Here is a 23,439-nt window from a genome sequence, read left to right as displayed (position 1 = left end):
GGTATACCTTCAGTATACGTAACAGGAGGCCACACCGATCTACGATGAAATCTCGTCTTCTTCGGTGGATCGTCGCCGCCTTTTCCGTCACGGTTCGGACCTCGTCGACGTCGATGTATCTTCATTTGTATCAGTTGCTTGACTGGCGTTAACATTAGGATGATTATTTATAATGATCGGATATTTAAGTAGTGTATTCGTGTGTGTGTGTGTGTGTGTGTGTGTGTGGAGTATTTATCATTACCTATATACGTATAGCCTTGGGGATAAAGTCGGATCAAGACAGTAGAGATAGTGTACTTATAGTGTAAAGAAACAACAATGCATAATTGTAAGCGTGCATGTCATTCGATGTGAAAAGAAAAAAAGACTCACGAACTTGCCAATGAATTGAATAAACGAATTTTTATCGAACAATGTTAATCTCGAATTCCGTTGCTCTGTCACACATTGTACATTCTATTCGACTAAATTAACCGCAGCGTACAAGTTGCTTCTCGAGAGAGAGCGTCCGATCGTAAATCACGATCCTTTCAACATTATAGAGTTAAAATTAGACAGTGGAAAATTATACCGCTAGGTAAAGCTTATGAATCTCTGATGAGGAAAGTAGCTGGAGCTGTGCTGATGGGAAATTTTTAGTGTAAGAACCAGCGCGATCGTAAAGTCTCGCTGGAACACGGCCAGAAGGAATGTTCGTAAAACTTTCTTTTAGAAGGGTGGGAGGAGGGGTGGTGGGTTTCTTGAGGGGAATGTTGACGCTCGTAAAAAAAATAAAAAGGGTTAAAAAGGAAAAGTCCGAGGTGAGTCGGAGGGCCGAGAAAGAGAGAGAGGGTGGCGATTGGTAAAAGGGTTTTTGGAAAGTGCAGACGCGCGAACAATAAGAGTGTAATAAAAATTAGAAAGCGGTGAAAAGGGTTGCGTATAGTCAACCCTCCAACTCGTGGGGAAGGGGAAAAAGAATTTCACTTTTTTCAAACCGGGCCAAGCGTAAATGGTTCAGTTTTTTTTCTACTTCCGAACGCGAGTCACCTCCAGCTCTCTTTGCCAAAGTTCAAATAGTGCTTCGAATACTCGTTACTCTCCGAGGTAAGAGATAAGTCGATTAGTTTATAGCCGGTAGTAAAATATATTACGGTTAATCTCCGGGTTATCACAACGCTCTAACATTCCGCCTCGTAAATGAAAATTTATACACAACTTCTCGGGGATTTCCTTGAGACTTGGCGTCCGCTGACTGTTGGTACATCGTTCGAATCATCCCCTCAAGATCCTCGGCCTATTTTAATCTAAGACCTAGATACGAGCCTCTAGGTGACTGTTGATGGCTAATTTGAAAATAGCAGTGCCCAATTAATAGATTCAAACAATTTTATCGCCCCGTTAGATGGTTGTTATATTGTTAATCTTGTCATCTTGTGAAAATACATGACAATATATTTGTCGGTTGAATTTGAATTGCAAATCAGATGTTATGAATCCAGTTTATCGGTAATCGCGAATATCCATTAGCACCGAGCACTCAGATTCTGAATAGGTATGTCATCCTCGCAGTAATTATCACCAAATTGATCAAGAATATTAATTGAAAGATAATTTGTATTAACCGTCGAATTTACTGATTCAATTAATTAATTGATAAGACGTGTGAAACTGTTGATTAATAATATATATATATATAAATTTCTTGTGGTAAAATCTAGATACAAAAAATTATAATAAATCGACAAAATCACCGTAGACGAAATTATACCAAGAGAAATCGCTGATTACGTACACCTTTTACGCAGAAATTACTTCAGGTCCGATCGAATCGAGGTCGTCGACATAAACTGCGGGCGAAATCATTCAATTTCGCGATTGCACTCTCAGGGCCGTAACTCATGCCTCGAATTAAGGATCATGCAAAATTCTACGAGAGTTCAACGAAGCGTATATAATAGGTCAGTAAATAAATTGCGAAAAGTGTTGAGGAGGAGTAGGAGGAGGCGGAGGAGGAGACGAGGATCATCGTGAAGAGCCGCAATCCTTTCACTATGAAAAACCCCTTGCAAGAAAAAATCGAGCGAGTAATACCTGTTCGTTATCACGATGTTGGCTGGTCCCGTAGATGGCTCTGAGGCAGTGCGTCAATGACACGAGAGTGAGAGAAGCGGACACAGATAGAAAGAGAGGGAACGAGCTTGCGAGGTGAATCGAAAAAGGTTGAGTCAAAAAGGAAAGAGAAGAATAGAGAGCGAGATGTAGAAAGAGAGATGTGTACATATATATAAAGAGAGAGAGAGAGAGAGCAGACTTCCGGCCAATGACTGGCGAGTTTCCTACGGGTGGCCCAACCCTCATCAAAGATGGCCGCGAGGAGGCAAAGGGAGCTTAAATATAGGGGTTAGGCCGGGTGAGGCTAGGCTACTCCCTGAAGAGCGTTGCTCCGGGCGTTAGAGAGAGAGGGAAGAACGGACGGAGAGAGAAAGCAACGCAGGCGGTGGCGGCGGCCATCATGGGATGCTGCGGGAAGTGCAATCCGACTAGGGATGGCGTCTCCGTCGAGAGATAAGGCGCGGTGCGTAAATGCCGAGATTATCGTACCTTGCGCTTCCGGATCGTTAATAAGTATGTAATACGCTGTAATAACGTCTTATGTCGAAATATAACGCTTTACGCAGATTCTTCGATCACAACCGCGCACGCGTGACCGTAGATCGTAAAATATCCGAACCGGATGTGGAACGGGAGACTGAAGAGCGTGGCGAGTAGCGATCTTGAGCACAGGTAACTGATATATCTTCCCAATTTTTGACCCACTCGAAATACCGTAGATTTATATAAGCCCGCTAGATATTCCAAGAATTCATCCGTCTCGCACCCTCTAATTGTACGATTATTACCACTGTGCTAGAAAATTCTTCGCGACTGTTTTATCACCAAACAGCTCGTCAGACACTCGGAATTTTGAATCCCCGCATTCTGGCCTTTAGGCGATGGTTTCTCTGACGCATACCGACGGTATCTTGTATCTGCAGGTTCTCGATGGGAAACTTTAGACGGAACTAGGCAGAAGGATCTATATAAGCATTGTTTCTATACTGCACTGAAGAAGTAAATGTTCCTTTTTCGAATATCATATTATTCAATTGAAGCAGAAATTCATCCTTACTGCAAATCCGTCTCTAAGAAATCTTGATTTTTTTCGGCTTCTTCGTCTCTCCCGTCGAAAAAGTACTCCGACCGAGTTGTACTTCCGACTTTGGAGGCCTTGTACCGGTGTACGTTATATATCGCAGCTTTAATACAAACTTTTTGAGAGTCGTAAGAACCCAGCAGGTTTTAATTAAACAAAGCCCTGAGTAATTAATTTGAAATTTAACGCCCAGGTGCGGATGAAAATGTATAATTAAAGTATAATCCTATAGTGTTTCTTATACAATATTCAAGGCGCGTGTAAAAAAAGGAGGGAAGAATGTATATATATATATATATATATACGTGTGTATACGTATACATACATAAACGCCTACGATACAAGTTTACTCCTGCAAGCGGATGCTGGTTATAAATTTTTCTTCGTTTACTCGTTTCGACAATTTTCAATTGATCGTGCAAGTAAATTTCACTCGCACCACGTTTCCGACGCGATAAAATTTAACCGTCGAATCGATCGTCGATTTCTCGTTACATAAGTGGTACGAAACAAGCCTTTGAAGTTTTCAATGATGCATATGAACGCGTAAAGAGAAATATTACATATTTTCATTGCGAGGATTATAGTTTGTGAGTTTGGTTTGTGCGTGTCAAGACAAAGTTAGGCTGCTGGTATATAACCTACGACGTGGCTTCCTAGATCGTCGGAAGTGTTAATCAACTAGGTATTTTTACTCTCTTCGGTTAACCCCGTCGTAAATCCTAAACGAAAATAAGCATTTCTCCCCCAGCTAACGTCAACAATTTGTACTTCTTTCTCCCTAATGTATTGTACTTACCACCTGTTGCACGGCAAAAGAATTTCGCATACCAATACAACCATGCTAAAGTTATTTACAGGAGAAACGATTTTTTCTTACCCCGCGTAAATAAGATCGTACAGATTCTACACAATTTCCCCAGAATGTAAAGTATTTGGAGTCAAAATGAAGAATTTTTTTTTTGTCAGATTTTGGATACACGAGGGATGACGGGATTGAAATAATAAATTAAAGCATCTGAAACCTCGATTGCGTTCGAGTTAAAGTTACATCTGTATATGTAAATATATTTTCATATCATAATTTTTTTCGTATCGACTCACCTCTGCAAGGGATTGCGAAATCGGCGACCCGCACTCGTGCTATTAATCTGAAACAGAGTAAAAAAAAATAAACATTAGAAATTAATATCGTTGTTTTCGGTAAGGGTTAGGGTATAGGAATTTCGTCAGGTGAAAGTTTCCTCTTTGCGCACACAGTGTTTCCAAAAAAGAGAAAACGTAACCGTTGTAGATCGCACAGTTAGCTGCAGCGAAACGTGATAAAAATGAAAGGGCTGAAGCGCCGGACAAGCTTGGAGCAATACATATATACATATATACAAACACGGTAAAAAGAACGAAAAGAAAAACGTCCGAACGGCTGTACACTCGACGGGGCGGTTGTAAAAAGGGTTGGGAGAAAGTCCCTTATTTATTGCTCGCCATAAAAGAAACTAGAAGAGGTTCGCTGAGTCGAAGCTTTTATAAACTCTTTCGAGATACGGATATGCAGGCTATATATATATATATATATATATATACAAATACATATATATATTACATGTATCTCTTTACCGAGGATTATTCCTCGTCAATTTCCCTTCTCGGAGATTCTCTCCTTCAGCTTGTATAATAAAAGGTGCAAAAATATTCCGAGAATATCTTTCGACGAGTAAAATTTCGCACGTCGCGTGGTTTTTAAGCATATAATTAACGGCTTTGAATTCGCACATCGAACCAAAAAATACGCTGCAAGTATCAGATTGGCGCAATTTAACCCTGAGCATATGTAAACATGAGTTAGAAGATAGGCGGCAGACCTCTGCAACTTCCTGTCACTTACTGTCAATAGGATGAAGAGATGCTAGTCGGGGGCGCGTGTGAGTCGTCTGGTTATACACATGACTGTTAACGATCATCATGTGCGTAACGCGACCTCGCGTGAGGACATAAAACGGCGAGACAGCGACTAGACCGAAGGCATGATGGACAAGACGACAAAGGTTTATATTTTGTCAGCCATTCGGAGGGCGATGATTATGTCATCGGACGGAGAAGCAGCGTAAATATAGAAGTGGGGGAAAAACTAAGAGAGAAAGAAATAGAGAGAGGAGCGTCGGTTGAGCTAGCATAAAAAAATTGGGGGTGCTGAAAAAGTTGGCGGTTGAAATTTTTTACGCCTATTTTCCAATCTCGTGCTCGATCGTTTTATTTTTTCCGCTTTTTTTTTTCTTTTTTTTTTTTTTCGCAGACGAGGTCAAAGAATTTGCATACCTATTCCGAGGCCAGCTGCCGGGGAAAAGAAAATTACCAGGCTCAAGGAGAGAAAAGAAACGCGCCGCCGCCGCCTGTCATAAGTAGATACGACTTGTAAGTGCGCGGACACGTGTCAAACTAAATTACGTTACGTCGCATCCTGCGGGGGTGAAAAAAAAAAAAAATTTCTCAACCTCCAAGAAAATATTATCACCGATTTTCAAAAAGTGCGGCGAGAGGGAGGGGGAGGGGAGGGAGGGTTAAGCTCTACGGCCATAATGAGTAATTGCTCGAGTCGTTTCGCGAAACTTTGTGAACCCCCGGTATTATATCTATATATAGGTATACACATTAACGTACTTATACCTACGTCAAGGAAGAATATACATAGAGTAGAAAAGAAAAGAGAGCAGATTGTCACGAAGGCTATTTAAGCTTCTTCCCGTCGCGTCGGTTAGAAAAACGTACCGGAAATTATTTCGAGTCAATTACTTGAACGAAATGAACTCTTCGAGTAGAGCGGAGCAGAGCAGAGCAGAGCAGGCTGAAACAGTTGGTCGGAGTCATCTGGGGTAGACGAAACTTCTTATTTGCGGCAATAACAATCTGGGTGCGATGGAATTTAAGAAAGGTAGAAAGAAAAAATAAAAAAAAAACCAGAGAGAGAGAGAGAGAGGAGTGAGGATTACAAGAAGCAAAGAAAGAAAATAACGGATATACAAAGAGTCGGAGAAGCACGAAGGGTAAGACAACCAACAGCAGCAGCAGCAGCAGGAGGAGCTCACCTCAATCCCATCGAAATACTCAGACTAATTGCGTAGGATCGAATCTAGCTAGAGAGAGTCGTGGACTCTGCTGCAGCAGAGCACTAAAAGAAGATCGTTCGAGTAGCGGATTTCCCCATAATTTATTACCCTCGTTGGGAGCACTTCGTTCGGAGGAAAAAGGAAACAGTTAGAAATAAAATAAGATGAAATAGTGAAGCTGAACGGTAAGATTGTTGACAATAATTTCAAACACTTTGTTATCGAAGAAAATTATCGCGATTCCGGTGGATCAGTGATGCGAATGGTTATAATACAGAGAGCATAGCCCGAATAGAATAGTCCAGAGCTGTCCGAAGCTCGCGATTAGCGAAAAGTGCGTTGAATAAAGCCAGAGGAAAAAAGCTAAGCCAAATAAATTAGACCGAAGCTGGCTTTCGGCGGCAATTAAGTATAGAATGTAGGCGGTGAGGCCGCAGCTCTGCTCCAGATTCGAATTAGGTATATATCAGGGTGGTAAAAGGCCCTCCTCTGCATCCGGGCGTGCAGTCGCGATCCTCTCATACCCAAGTGCGTAGGCAGAAGGTATAAGGTACACTCGTGAAAATTTATGCGGCCAGATTATACGAGGCAGTTAAAATAAATTAAACTCGTTTTATCGCGGTTCGTATAATTCATTTGAGTCCCTCCCAACCGTGCGTGTACATAAACACATATGGGACCTGCGGTCTGTCCTCCATCCACCCCGCGGACCCCGTTTCCTACACACGTGTGTTCCACGGCGATGAACCTGCACCTTAGACCAAAGCATTCACGACATCCTGACATCTTGAACAGCAGGAGCTATAGGACTTGGACAAATTCATAGATAAAATTACACTCGCAGCGTGACGTTCGGCGACACTTATCGCGATTATTCTGTTTTTGCGGAGAATAAGATTCTTCGGTAACGTAACAAATAATTATAACCGCATTGAAACTCGATTCAGTGACCACCGGCATTCACCAGCGTCCAAAGCACCGTTACATCCATAAATCTATTCCGAATCGAACCATCATGGGTAAATTCGTGCTCAGACATTGGTAGCATTCTTTTTTAAATTAAGTTCCATTGAATCACAACCATGGATCTGAAACCGCTGATTATTATCTGTGAAAAACGTTACGATAACTCACTTTTGTGTGATCGAGTCTGAGTCCTTTCTTACGGGCAAGTGAAAATCTCGAAAACGAAATGGAAATCCAGTTTCACCCTAGGCTAACCCAATACTGGTTACCCAGACGTACGTAGGTACCTACCAACATGAAGACTTATGCGGTCGACGGTATAAGCGGAGCGGGTTTCGCGGGTGTAAGTGAAGGTAATGGGGCTTATCAGGGTGGGTTAGGTAACGTGGCGGTAAGCGGTGGTAAGCGACCATTTCCTAGCCAGTCGAGCGCCTCGGGGTGCCATACACGAACACAACTACGCTAGGAACACCATGACGGAGGCCCCCATACCATGGTGCGTGCTGAGTACCTACGCATGGTTCGCCGTGTACCTACTACCTACAAGCTGGTTCGTTCAAGACCCGATTTACGCGCTTACGGGATTGCTTACGTCTCGCCGAGAGTGACGGTACGCGATGGATGTACAAGGTCTGTCTGTGTACCTATCCGTATATTATATGCCTCTGCTTACAACCCTCCTTATCCCTCGTAATGCGTAGGTCATGACCCGCTTCTGCTCCAATCACTGCAACACATGCACACCGCGATCTTCCAGTGAGCTTGCAGGACTACTACGTCGATCTATTTACCCATGGATCATTAGATTTCGATGAAATTCTACCCCAAAAACTATTCGGAGGATTAAACTATTTTTAGACATGTTGGATTAGATTTAAAGCTAAGTTGTCGGTTTTGTGTAACAGAATTGATGTTACTTTTTGCTACAAATTTTAGGATTCCTCGATCTTGGTTCACGATTATTAAATAATTTCGTCACGTAGACTTTGCAATTTGAGTTTTCTACCGAAGTACGTACACATGTGTGAATATATTCTAAGACAGATAATTTTTTTTCGTAACCAATTACGTTGGGATTGGAGAGAAAATTAGCTGTCTCGAAATCAATTTACACATGTCTACATGCAAGACAAGAAGAATCATAGCTCGTCTAGGCTGTAGAAAATATTGCCTTCTTTCTCTATCCGCGTCGCTTCTCTTGGGTTTTTAATATCGATACATATGCATGCGAGCATCACGGAAGTGAATAAATCTTGTCGGGATATCGTTAAGCTGAACATATAGAAAGAGAACCTTGAGAGGAAACGGGAATAAAAAAAGAAGCGCGAGGTACTCGGTGTACCTACCTCTCCGCACACAGAGATGTCTTAATAAATTCTCGAACGGAAGAAGTTTTGTTTCTGTCCAAAGTTTTTTTTCTTCCCCTTTTTCTTTCCCCGAGTGATCTATGCGCAGGGATCGTAAGCGAGTTTTCCTAAAGATTTTTCCATTCAGTACTCTTTCAGTATTCCTCGATCAGTGCGAATATAGATTACACAAAAATGTCCGTAGTTATATAAAGTTGAGTAGAAATATCGGAGGAAAAGAATTAGGGGTTGTTCTATCCGCCATAACAGTCCATTATCATCCCCTCCGGCGTTCCGACAAAATCATCGACATTCGCACACTTGATTATGACAATTCTGACTAAGTTCTTCCCTAAAGGTCATCGCTAAATATCCGCGAGTGGCAAAGAAGGAAAATAGCCAAGGGGATGAACGCTGCAGCAATTCAGAGGTGATCAGGGTAATGACGCAGGGCTACTCAGCCTCGACTTATAACGCGTCGTGCAGGTGCGGAATGGCGGGTCGTACGCGCGGACCTGAAGAGACCCTTGCAATTTGGGGGGCCATCTACGTGTTTACATAATCAGGACGTCGAGGGCGACGGTCCCCGAAGAGGAGGGCGGCGAGCGAGGAACGCGCGAAACGTAATATCGTGGGTTTAGCCGAGGCCAAGGCGGCGGGCTGATCGGCCATGTTCCCTGCCCTCAACCCTCAGCCACCCCAGCCACGCAACCCCCGGGACTCGGTATCCCTGGAATAATCCAGCGTATAAATTGGATTGTCGGAGGGACATGGCCGAGCCCGAGTAGCCGAGCAGAGCGCAATAAAGGAGAATAAGAGAGAGGGGTGGGGGTGAGGGTGGAGGAAGAGGATCGTTCCCGTCGCACATGTTCCTCGTCTGGAACAGGATGTGCATCGAAATGCATGCTCATTTCAAACACAGCCCTTCGTATTTGGTCTGGATGATTTTGCAGGAAATTTGGTAGGATTCTTCGTTGAATTTCTGAAGGAATTTCCGGATTTTTAATCAGTCAGTGGAGGTCCGTTTACACTGATTTAGTTGCCATCATCGCAGGGGCAGGTGGAAGGGTCTCACCCCTTGATAGGTAGTCGGTGTAGGTTAATCACTCTCGATTCTTTCCACTTGCAATAATTCTCACAGCTCTGAGAACCGGTCCGATAATCATAGGCGTGTTTTCAAATGCCATAGAAAGCTGTTAACGGACTAGGGAATGTCGAACGAACGATGCGGCTCAATCTTGAAACTCGTTTTATTCCAGACACAATTTTTCCACACTACCGTTGAACACGGAAGTATTTCAAACCTCCAGTGTCAGCCCATATTTTTTCAAAGAAAGTGTCTGATTTTTGTAGACCGCGATCCTGAACTCTGTATTCTCGTTGACCACAAAACTCACTCCATTTTGGTGGGAAAGTTTCGTGTTTACGAATCAACCGACGTACAACAAGGCGTGTTTTCTCTCGATATAAATTAAGGAATAACAAAAATGGGCAAAGAGTCTAACAGATCTAGGAAGAGGGTGCGTGGCGTGCGAGTGGATGCTGTAGACGAGGACAAGTTTGCGGGTGGAGTGTGGGGTCCTGTAGGGTACATACAAATGGAATGAGGGAGAAGAGCCGAGTCGCTCCTGCGGGATATAAGACAGGCAAGACTCGCTCACTCAAATCTCATTACTGAGGAACAAACATGCAATATGTGACAATCGTCGCGTAAACATGCCGGTCTATTGGCTCGGTGTTCTCGCCAGGGTGCGAGATGAAGGAATAAGGAAAGAGGAGGAGTTCGACGAGGAAAAAACGCGACGGGCAACTCGCCGAGAATTCCCTCGTACACGCACGTCCTGGTACCTATATAGGTACTATTTTCTTGCCGGTCCTGCGGGATTTGGGGGACGAGGATCGGATCGGCCTCGCCCACGCCTGCGCGACTTGTTCCGTCAATTTTTCTTAGCACTCTCCTCCTCCTTCTCTCTCCCTCTCTGGTTAGCAGGATCTCGCGTGAAGACGTGGACCCGAAGCCACACCATCGACGAAGGTCAGCACACGGCTCACCTTTCGGGAATTCACCTTCTCCGTGTCGCGGCTCACGCACCAGCCTCAATTTCCCACTCGCGTTGTGTATTCACGAGCAAAATGTCAACTTCTTTTATTCATGCGTCAATTTCGACCCGGACGATCCGCGTACCTCCTCCTCCTCCTCCTTTTTTCTCTCTTCTCTTATAAAGTATGAGCAATTTCATACAGGGCTCAAGTTTCCGCCGGGTTACAAGACGGCCATGTATGGTGGGTGTAGCCGTCTCACCATTACCGGGTGGGAAGCGGGGGTGAATTTCAACGATGGAGGATAAATCGCGAGCCGCAAAAATAACGCGAAATTTCACCAGGGATATATAAGTATTATACCAACATCCCGATACCTACGCAAAACCAAGGTGAGAGAATTGAGGAATTAAAAAACAAGGGTATAATATTCTTCCCGAGAAGAGAAAACCCCGAGCCGCGCTGTTCGATGAGATATTTTTAGTGTAGTTCTTTACAAGAAACGACGAACATCGATATTATCGTTGTGAAACCCCGGTACCGTCACTGCCGAATAAACGTAATATGCAAACGCGGAACGTCGCGATAAAAATGAAAGAAAATAATAAAAATGCTTCTTTTATCTCCCCCCTCTTTACCCCGGTTTCTCACTGATAAATTATTCCCAATTCGCTTCTCTCCCCTCGATACATCTTTGCGTATATACATAGAGCAAAATAACGCTCGAGTTCCGCCGATATATAGGTCGAAGTGCCTCGCGGGGTCCACAAATAGACACTAAAGCAAGAGCGAGAGAGAGAAAGAGAGAGAGAGTTGTTCGTTCACCAAAATATCGTAGATTCCCGATAATAGCGGGAAAGTTTATTGTTACCGTTATACCCGCAGACATCCGAATCACCTAATTGCCTGATCGATCGAGCGATCGAACCTAGTTCGAATAAATGGTGAAAAAAGCTAGCAGCGCAGCTGAAAATGAACCCGTTAAATAATACCGCTGCGCTTCCGGTTCCCAGGGAAATAAAATAAGCCCAACCTGCAGCAGCCGTAGCACCAGCATCAGTTCGGGGAACGAGTCGAGGTAACAAGATTGCCTCGCCAGACGGTGAAATGGTAAAAGTTCCTCCGAAGGGGTGTAAACGAAACACCCGAGTTCGAAGGCACAGGTCGCTGCGATCACCCCCGTCGGTTTGATGCAGCCACAGCTGTGCCTCGCGTGCCCTTTCCCTTTCCCTTTCCCTTTCCCTCTTCATCCCCATCCCCTTTTCGAGACGCCCTTCATCCCCTTGCATTCCCATTTCGCCAGGCGTGTTTGTGTGTTTGTGGACCGACACCTACATGGAAGAATAAACGTCGAAATTCTGGGTGCGTATGGTGTTCGCGTCGTGTGCCTACCTACCTACCTACTGGGCTGGGTCGAGAAAGAAGGGAAGAGGTTTCGGCGGCACCGAAATGGCATCAAAACTTTCCAGAGCTGTGTTCGGACGGTCTCTGTGAGGCCCCGGTTTGCTTGTGTTCGTGAAACCGTGCGCTGCCCGATTCGATACTGAAATTCGCCGACTGGGTGGTTCGCTCCGTGGCATCCCCATGGATCGATAATGCTGCCTCCGAGCTCGCACTCTCTGCGGTCGAGACACTCCCTTGATTCTATTCTCCCTGCACTCGCCATCGATGCTGTTGCTGCTGTTGGTGCAACCCCGACTCGACGTGTTGTCTGCTCTCGAATGTTTTCGATAATTTTCTTGTCTGTGTGAGGTCATTTATTTATTTTTTTCTTTTTCTTTTTTGGTTTTGCACTTCTCAAAAAATCCCGTAAACTATAAAGTAGTTCGATAGCAGCCTCGTACACCGATATCTTGTGCTATATATTATGTCTGTCTAGCAGCAGCGAAATTGGAAGCACGGTTGAAGAAAACAAACTCATCTCAAGACTTGCTTCGTCTAACGAGAAATAAAGAAGTGGAAGACAAAAAGAAAAAAATAAAAACAAATCGCAAATACAGCAAGGATTTCATATAGTTTCGTTGCACGGTCATTGAGGAAAGGGGTAAGAAAAAAAAGTATAACTTCATGAGAAAATTGTATATTATTACGATGAATCTCTTATTCAACGGCAGAGAGAGAGAGAGAGAGAGAGAGCAATTTAATGTATGATGTTATCTGCAGCGAAGCATGAATGAAAATTGGCAAACATTTTTTTTTCTTTTTGTTTCTTTATATTTTTCTATCCGATGAAAAAACAATTCGAGATAAAAGAAGAATGAAAATACTTATTTGGACTATCAAGATGAGAAGAAAAAAGAATAAGAGAACAGAGGAAGATTTTAGGGTGAAACAATATCGTTGTTTTAATTAGTTCGACGTTCAATTCGTCGGCAATTTACGTCTAGCCGAAGGGACCGCGAAGCGAACTTTCTCTGCGAACTGAGATAGGTGCGTAAGACATTCCGAAATATAGTGAGCACCGGGTGTATAGGTGTAGGCGGTGCTTGTTCTCAACTAATTAGAGTTCCTGGGAGTATACCGCCACCATCAAGCCGCCAGCTAGGGCTTGTTCCATCCCTTATATACACGTCGCCCTGCTACCGTTGAATGAATGAAGGGTTGGTAGAATACGGAAAGCCCGACGCTCTCTGATAGGTGCGGGGATTTTGCGAGGCACCGACGATATCCGGCAGCCAATTTTCTCGGCTCTTTCTTATACGAGGACAAAGAGACAACCCCTAACCTTCTTCCGGGTTTAAGCGATAAAAATATGCCCCTCGTGCCGGCGCGAGTTCTTAGTTCTTTCAGTCACGTGACTTGTCCTCGCATCTTCGACTTATAACTTAGATTTCAACTTCTTCTTATTTTAGTTATAATAATAAAAGCTTGATTTGCAACACATGGATTAATTGTATTATAATTACATTTTTCGATTTTCTCTCACGTTTCAGGTGAATTCGGATGCTGTACTTACCGGTACAGGGTGACTCAGAGGAAATAGAAAGAGCGGAGGGGATGAAATAGAGCCGTAGGTACTAGAAGGACTCAAAGTGAGTGAGTGAGTGGGCGCGTGCGAGAGAAAGCACGAAGGAACTTCGAAATCGACTCGTTTGTTTACCTGAATATACGAGGAGGGTTCTCTTTCCCTCTCTGTGGGGGACATACCAAGCAAACATCGTCCGTAACGCTCCACTGCCTGTAGATACCAACGAGGGCATGTGAGTACGCGCACCTACCCACGTGCGAACCAGCTTATCTACTAGATGAAGGTCCCCGGAGTGTATCTCTTCCTCATGCAGTTTTCATCCTGTAGATATACGCACTCAGGCGACATTGCGTACCCTAGTCGTTTCTCCCGATGAAAAATGTAATTGTGAGTGACTGTATGAAGAGAAGAGAAGAAAGAGAGAGAGACGAGAGAGGAGAGGGTTAAAGCTACCTTAAAACCACGTCTGCCTAACAACCAAAGTACCTGCGTTATAACAATTAGACTTCGACGATATATACTTAACGAACTCGATAATGTGACGACATTTTCCACCCAATAATCCTAAACGGTTCTTACATCTGGACGGGTTGGATGGATCCTACTGTGCCGGACTCGGTCAACCAGCCGAAGATGAGGCCAGAGATATGCCGCAGGAGAAGCAGGACCACCGCTATTTCCGGCGCCGGGTAACCCAGCGTGAGTAGTACCTCGTAGGCGGTAATAATATGCGTAAATTATACACACGCACACACACATTGTAGGGTGGAATTAAACGCGATGGACGAAGTGGCTAATAAAGTCATTACCAGGATGATGTGCCCACAGCGACGCTTGCGACAAAAGTGAATCCCCAAATGTTGTTGGTCAGGAAGCGCACGCGTTAGGCGATGAAGGAATTTCTCATGGTATATACGCATTTAAGCATTCGAAGCAAGCATCGCCGTTTTGCGTTCCTAAACGACCCCACATGGACGTCCGATTACTTGGAAGTGCGGCCGTTAATATTCGCAACGCAAGATCGGTACAGACGAAGTCATTGTGCATGCTGCTCAAACTTTATTCAACTCGCGAATCATAAACGCTCCCGGGTGGCCCAACGACTCAGAAAGACGCGACTTCACCTCCAGCGATGCACCCGCGCCTCGAATCCTCTCGCGGGATTATATCTGGGTGTAGGTTCGTACCATATATACCTACACCGGCATCCAACTACGTGGGGCTTTTGTAAATTAGCTCTTTTCTCAGAGACGGTATGCGGAGCTAGGAGGGACGAGAGAAAATTCAGAGTGCGACCCAGAAAGCAAATTCGAGGTTTTCCAACTGGATATAAAAAATCCAGGAAACTCGTTCGCCTCTATCCATCCGAATTCTAATGCCAGACTGTCGAAAATCGGCAGAATAACAATTTCGCAATTGAAACGGTTTAGCAGGACATTTCACAATTTCGCATTAGCGTTACTATAATTCATCTTACACAAGTTCGAACACTTGTACAGACACACATTGGACATTCCTTCGAGTTACCAGAATGTAGAATCCATGCGTTGTTCCAGCTTCTCGCGCTCAGCTCAAATGAACGAGTACATTGAGTTACTTGTAAGTTTTTATTATGCATAAAGTAGAAGGGCGAGGGGGGAGGGCGGGGGAAGGGGGGATACAGATTGGGTAACATGTACCAAGCTCTCGAGGCGTTCCCAACACCGTTGTGCAATGGACGACGGCTGAACAGCAACGGTTTGTAAATGCCGTCCTGAGAGTCCCAATCCGATATGATTATCTGAACGACTGAAAGTAAGTGCTCGAGTTGGGCAACGCATTCGACCAATCAAGGATCAAGAATTTTCATTAAACACTCATGCGTCTTATGATCGAAAATCAATTAACTCGAAGTAAGTACCTAATCAACGCGACAGTTTTAACGCCGGCTGCATTCACCGATTAGAATATATGTGAGTGAGAAAAAAAATTCTTACCCTTTCTCTTTCTTTCAATTGATCCTGATCAGCATCAAAGGGCGGCTCCTTTCGATGGGAGATTTTTTTTTCTCTCTCTCATTCTATTTAAATCTTGTGTTTCCTAATTGATATAGTAACGAAAACGCAGATTGGCCGGAGCGGCAAGTTCACTTAAGATTCGATCAGTTAAAGGGATCTATGAGTCTATTGTTGAGTGGCTTACGGCTGGTTGACCGGGGGCGTTTGATTTATGCCGGTTTAATGTATCGGCTAGGTGTCTTTACAGCATCGTAAATAGAAGTCGCTCGTTGTCCGACGGAATTCCGCGAGGTTTCGCGATGCGTGCACTGCTGGCGGTCCGTATGTAAGATCGTTAAACTGACTCGTACCTGCCTAATCGTGTATAAACGCAGGTGTAGAACAGGAATATAACCATCCTCTGACCGAATCGCAATTTTTTATGCACACTGATCCGATCACCGAACGATCGTTAAACTCCGCTAAACTTACACGAGTAAACAAGCAATAATTTTAAATTGATAAATGAGAATTAATTATGTTAAGGAGAAATGGATTAAACATCGTTCCGTGTTTTCAGCAGGCGATCGAACCCGACGCCCCGGAGGATCGACGACCTTAATATCCTTGGGTTGTCACTAACGAGGAGATAAACGGAGGAGCATCGTTGAACCGAGCGTTTTGGAGGGACGACAACTCGTTTGACAAATTTATTAGTCACTACCCCATAATAGCGATGTAGTCAACCCGTCGTCTGGTCGTCAAAGTCGACCCGAAAGCCACCGGCTCGTTTGAACACTTTGGCAATCCCGTTCAGGAAATGAATGTACAAGAATTTTCTTGCCCGTCTTGGGGAAATAGAAGAAACGCATCGACGGTATTTCCCGCTAATTTATTAACCGTGGAATTTTGAATTTTTCCGTAAAAAAAAAAAAAAAAATGAAGTAAGAAAAAGTATTAATCGCGTAACTCGTTAATTGGATAATTGACGATATTTTCGCTGGAAAATAATTACGCACGTAGCTGCACCCTGTCATTGGTAATAAGAACAAAATTATATCTATACACCTTATCCAGCCTCGGGATCAAAGTGCGTTGCATTGCCGCGTGTTGTCGGTCGACAGTTTTACAGTTAATTCATTAAAGCGTTATATTACACACGAGACTTGGAGTTTACCCTGCATGCGTGGAAAAATATTTTTGTCATATGGTCGATGCATATGCTCGTAGCGAGAGGAAAAGAGATAAGGCGATATCGTATGTGGAGGATAAAATAGGGGGTAAGATGGCGTGTACAGTGTGCGAAAGGAACGGCCTGCTTGTGGGCAGTAAACATTCGTTTTTACGGTCAATTAAGTACCTATACGTACATATTCTCTGAAGCCCTGTGAAAAGAGAAGAAGCAGAATTATTTTTTTTCTTTTCTTTTCTTTTCATTTTTTAACAAAATAGCCAATGAGGATCAGAGCCATTCCAATTCGAGGCCGAAAATATCACGTTACGGATCCCTCGAGGACTCTCCATAATCCCACACAAGTTTCAGCAATAATAGCTACACGAAGACGATTCTTAGCTGCCAAAGAATCGGGTTCAATTACCGTGAAAACTGAAACTGTACCCACCTGCATCGCGATATAATTGTAAAAACCACGTGGATTATTAATGCCGGTAATATTTTAACGTTATCGTCGGACGCTGGCGCCGCGATTACGCCTAAAAATTACTCCAAGGTTTGCATAATGCAAACCCGATTAGGTTTGCCGCTATTGTTCCCGACCTTGTCATCACGTATGATGTATATAATCGCGTGGGTTTGGTATTCAACTTGTTGTAGTTATTATACGTTACGACGGGCACGCGCAATTCTCGACGCGAAACAAACGAGAAATTACATCTTTAGCATAGTGTAATCGTCAATTTAGAAGCAATACCGTAACATATTACGACGCGGCAAAACGACAACGCGGCGTTCGTGTCTGGCATAAATATGTATGCTGCAATTTGCCTAGAGAGGCTTATGCCACTCTAATCACAGCATAACATCGCGATTACACAATACGAGCATGAATTATAAACCTGATTTACATCCGTAAGAGAATTAAGGAGACAGTCTTTGAAATGTCGGTAATTTGAACAAAATAAAGTGACAAAAGATTGTAAATAGCTCATAATGTATTACTATAAATATTACAAATACTATGAATTGTAAATTAATAAAGATATATATGTGTGTTTGTCGTTTCCTGTGGCACTAATGATTCGTTGACATTCCTTCTATATATACGGATTAATAATAGTTGGATAAGAATCAGATCAGTTTATCAATCATGTAAATTGTTTGTGTAATTCTATTCCACCGCAACGATGTAAATACAGCATCAAAGCGAGCGAAACTTTGCCAACGCAAAGATCAGTGAGTAAGGTCAGTAGTTGTACACGATATGTATATATATATCAGCTGCTGCAGAAGCATAACCATCACGTGCAGACCAAGTCAGTATAAGCATTGAACTGTATGTGTGTCAGAATGACTGTATGACAGATTTACATGTTACAATGCGAGTTTGAACCGAATCGCGTTAGATATAAATATTTTATTGCATGTAATCTATCACGTCGTGATGTTTCTATTCGTGCATTTATCATACTCCAAAGGTTAAACGAAGTTTAACAACATCCGCCTCGCTCTAAGATAACGATTCAATGCACACGCCAACGATTAATTTCATGCTCAAGAGGATCCGCTCGAGCTAATCTAATGTTTAGATTTCGTCTCAGGGTTTTAATTGACCGAGTTAATTCGAAAAAAGAATGAACGTGTCAGAGGAAGAGTCTGAATACATCATCAATTTATCATACGAGTAAATTTAGCGCAGAACGATTTGAAACAAGCGACAGTCTAGGAATGAAAGTCCTTCAATCAGAATGCATTTGTGCATATAATCCATGTGACGAGTATTAAGTTCGAGGATCTGAAGATGGACGAGAAAAAAAATGACGGAAGGATTTCTCGGGGGATTCGTGAATTCGGTGTAAACGACTTGGCCGTTGGCCTCCTCCCGAGACCTTTTGACCCGTCGGGTAGAGGTCAAAATGAGATGAGAATTAGACGGAGAGAAAGGGGCAGCCATCGCGCAATCCTTGGCTTCAGAAGACCGTTTGTCCACATCGACATGACACCTGAATTGCAAAATTGTTGCTTTTACTATACTTACATGAATTTCATTCGTGGCAATGGAGTAAAATCGAGGGCCACTAAGTTCTGCGTCGTAAAGCCAGAGAAGTAATTACCTCGGGAGCGTTTTAAGTCGAGTTCAGGCCGCTCCTGGCATCTCCGAGTAGCCACGCGGTGAGTCGTCGTGTAGTTAAGGGCGTTCGACCGCGTTTGAATCACCCGCGACATCTAACGGCCATCCGGAGAGTCACAGCATTCGGTACTCCGGCACGAGATGGCGCCCTAAGTCGCCACAAAGATGGCCGACCCACCGGCCGTCCCGATTGGCCGAGAGAGCGGCGGCCATTATGGATTCCTAGAATAGTTTGCATAATGATCGCCACCATGGCTGGCGCTGCGACCAATTACGTCACTCCGAGGAGGAGTTCGACCCTACGGCCAACGGCCCCGAGATACGCCCCTTTCCAACTAGACTCGACATCGCCATGCTTAGCTCCGAAATGTAGTAATATAAGCTTTCAGTATAGAGTTGTATGCTTGTACAGTAAGCTTTTTTAATTCCGATATAAAAGAGAAATATTGAATAACGAAAAATCAAGTAATCGCTAATCGATATACCTACGCGAGTATTATTATTGTTTTTTATATGCAATTTCTGTGTGATTAGTTGTAAAAATTTACCTACTCGTATCTAAAATGTTGCCTGTGAATGACGTGGAATCGAAACCTTGAAAATAATTTGTTGTTGCATGTATGTGTTGTATAATCGAAAAGAAAAAAATAAAAAAAAAAAAAAACCAGCAATCAAGATTTCAGAACCTGTTTTGCAATTTTTCGCGACGCTCGTCGTACGCGACCATTTAACGATATCTACTCCCATTTGTATGTATCTCTACTTGATCTGTGAAGGAATGTATAGGCGATGACGAATCGTGAAAAAAATCACTAACGATCCTTATGTCCGGAAACGATACCTTTAATGGGTTGTAATATAATCGAATACCTAACTTGATCGGTATGGGGAAAAGAAGAAGAGGTCAGACATCGGAGGTGACTGACTGCAGGACAGCGAACGGTCCCGCGGAATAGTATCTCCTCGTAAAAGATTTTATGATGAAAGCGGTAATAAAATTGCGTCATTTAAGTGGACCGTAAGGTTGAGCGAGTCGACGTGTGACGTAACGTGACGGCACGAGGCGGAAGTCTCTCGGTCACTCTCACTCTCTGTGAGCACGCTTCTCTTTTTTCCTTCCAGAATGGACTATTACAACTGCCCCGCGAACGAGCCCAACTGATACATGTGTGCAGGAGACCTTGAAAAGGTGGTAGAGAATGAAGGATGAACGATGGTTTACGAGACTCTTGATGGTCGGTTTGGCGTTATAGGTACCATGCAGTCGTCGTCTTTGGTGGGTGAACCGATGTGGGTATAGACGCACAAAACAACCGGCCAACACTATAACCGCCCATCCACCCACGCTCACATACCCACAATAAACGGCTTCACCACCAAGACACAAGTCGCGGCATCAACTCTCCACGGGGAAAAAAGACACTGTAACCACCAGCTACGCGTACGCCGCCGCTTAGGTATATAGGTGCGGCAGTGCCGTTGCGCTCATAAAAATGTAACGAGCCTGTAAACGGTCGTTTATATTGCCTCGCTTTTACACCCGCTTTTGCTCGCATTGAGACAGGTCGTGGTCCCCTTGGATCCACTCGCTCGTCACGTCATCTCCGGTAGCTAACTATCATCTCAGCGACATGTCCTTATTCGACATTTCCAACATGTGTTATATAGGTACGTTGTAATCTATACAGCATCGATCCGGAATTGAAATGACAACGTGATTTCTCAGTACCTTTGAATCTCCACACAAAGATCATGGACTGCGATGGACCTTCCAATTAAGACCCAATCTCTGGACCCCGACGAGAAGGGCTGAATGGAGGAGGTGAAGTTGATAGTGTCACCTACACGGTGAAGCATTCCCGATTCATTGTTGAAGGGTAGACCCTAGCTGGCCTTGATACTGACCTACAATAACCGCGGTGGCTTGACCCACTGCCGTAATACCTACGTATGTGCAGAGCGTGTACATAAACGTGAGAGGGAGTATCCTACTCGTGTTTTATGTACATCGCGTAACCCGAACGACCAAACGCTACTATACCTACCTCGTTTCATTCACTCTAAAAAGTTTATTGGCGGTCATAAAAGGCGAGAGAGCGTTTAGCTTTACTTAAAGACAGCCAGTCGGGTGTATACGCGTTTGTACATTATATATCTTCGCGCCGTAGGTATATAACAAGCCACAACAACTCGGTATCGTTGTCCTCGAAGTGCGAGGACTGGCTCATTCATCTCTGTCTTCATCCCCCGCAGCATCCGGAATGAATTTAAAGTAGATCGCAACGGTTGTGAATCCGGCATTTTTCCATTACGCCCACTGGATGATGCATTGTTTTTTTTTTTGTCTCAGAAACAGGTACGTCACGAGAACCATCCTGTACCAGCACAAATCAATTATTTTTTATCTGATCAGTAACTTTCGAATTGTTCCAATCGATTGATTGACCACGATTTATCCCAAGCGCTGGATGTTTGAGGGTTCTCGATGGTACGTGAGAATTGGTGACCCGCTTGAAAAAGTGACTAAAATATCACGATTCTTTCGACTCTGAGAGTAAAGTCAGAATGAAATTGCGAGCCAGCATAGCCACCGAATTCTGAGTAAGCGATCAGCGCCGGTTCCAAGTCAAGATCGGTAAAGATCACGTGTAGACTACAGCACATGATCCAAGGCAGGTAATGTGAAACGGAAGATTGCCACTTACTCCAAGATCCCGATGAATATCGGAGAAGGCGGGCTAAAACGGGAATCGAGTGAGACGAACAAATGGAAAAGTTAGGTACCTACGTGGGGGAGGCTTTTGTCGGTGTCGAGGAATATAAGGTGTTAAAATCGGCGGGGTCCCCCTTGACTCTGCATTGTGATTCCAAGAGTCGTTTTTTCCAAGATAAAATCGATTTAAAAAACCGGAGGCTACGGCTTTAATCAAGCCTTAAAAAAAAAATACCCGGACTGAAGACTAAAGTCTTTGCCGTCTGAAAGGTTTCATCCAAAAAGTAATGGTCACGAAATCATGGAACCGGGATCTTGTATTAAGTTCGTGTATTTCGACTGGAAAACGTGTCGCGAGAAGAGCGTTCCAAAACGGCTGATTCCCCCGTCCGCAAGAGTCACGTTCGCGGTAAATCTCGCTCTCGCACATATACACAGAGAAAGCGAAGGACTGGTTTAAATATTTACTCGCTTTACTCGTTTAAACAAACATCTCGAGCTTGTCTGAAGGGTAGGTGTGTGCCTGGTGAACAGCGCCAAGGATCACGAGTCGAGCCACTTGCAGCGTTCGCTCATGCTTACATTATACTCGAGTGTAAGTGTTTGAGAGGGAGTCCAATATGGCCGCCAGTCGAGAAACCCGTTCCCGTGTCTAAAGTTTAATTACACAGGCAGAGGCACGCGTGACTGTTCGTCAGTATACGCAACAAGATATACGATCGCTGGTAAAGAGTGAGAAAGAGATGGAAAGAAATTTTTTTTCTTTATTTTTGTTCATGTTTTTACCACTCGATCGTAAACAATCGATTTATTGTAATTCCTCATGCATTATACATACGCTATACGGAGGACCGATCGAACCGATTATTAATCGCCGAGCGGAAGCTGCGGTTATATTGCCTACAGAGAATAATTACCGCGCAATTATAATCCACTAACACATTCCTCTGTCGTAGGTACAACTCTGACCGCGTGTCGGTAAACTGTAGACATTATACGAGCAGTCAAAGATCAAAAGCATAAGAAACTCTATTTGCTGCAACTTTGTACTGTTAGGTATATATAAATATATCGTTGAAGATTGAAAAAAAAAAAAAATCTACGTACCTCTTTCGCAACTTCCGACCATGAAAAATAGCGCAAGAAACCTCAAGGCAACGGATAATGTACGTAATCTGCTATTGACTTCTTGACTTCGGTGTACAAGCGTTACGTAAACAAGCCAATCGAACCGAACATATAAAACGAGCAAATTATAACTTCTGGTTGCTTAGTCACCAAAGTTGTCTGGTTGCACCCAAAACGCAAAAATATTATAGCCGAGATGCGACCAGACACTGGGATGCTCAGCGCAATCTGACTCGTCTGTTCATAAATATTCCTCGAAGTTAAGCCCATAAAGAATAGCCGCAGGCAGGACCGAAGGGTTAATTTTTTGTTCAAGCCTATACATACATGTAAGAGAGAAAAAGAAGAAATGGTAGAAGACAGAAGAGAATAAAGCTGCGTGTTCGACTCCGCGTCACACATCCCAAGAAAACAAAAAAACAAAAAAAGGAACTAAAAAGTTAAAAAAAAACCGCAACCACGTAAATTCGAAGAGATAAGCTTGGTCTGCAGCTTCCACGGAGACTGGAAATCGATTGGCATCTTCCACGGTCGGATTTCACTCGGCAGCTGCGATGACTGCAGACTATATCACGTATCCAGTGTTTAGTATGATGTTGTGCCACCTTATGGAGTGTCCAGTTTTACGCGAATAGCTATAATGACACCGTGCACGGCGGTGAGATAGACCGCAATAGACGGACGCGAGGAGCAAGATGGAAAGGGTTGAGCC

General features: G+C 43.8%; 1 long non-coding RNA gene across 1 annotated transcript in view; it reads right to left on the bottom strand.

Annotated features, from left to right (window-relative positions):
* Positions 1-4,271: 4,271 nt before the first annotated feature.
* The window catches only part of LOC124405315, a 44,776-nt gene continuing 25,608 nt past the window's right edge, over positions 4,272-23,439 (bottom strand). The window contains exon 3 of the long non-coding RNA XR_006929091.1: positions 4,272-4,329. This is a non-coding gene — a long non-coding RNA (uncharacterized LOC124405315). The remainder of the gene's footprint in view (positions 4,330-23,439) is intronic.

This window comes from Diprion similis, chromosome 1 (genome assembly GCF_021155765.1).
Source record: "Diprion similis isolate iyDipSimi1 chromosome 1, iyDipSimi1.1, whole genome shotgun sequence".
Taxonomy (NCBI): Eukaryota; Metazoa; Arthropoda; class Insecta; order Hymenoptera; family Diprionidae; genus Diprion; species Diprion similis.
Note: the sequence above shows the minus strand (reverse complement) of the source record. Positions and strands in the feature narration are given on the sequence as shown.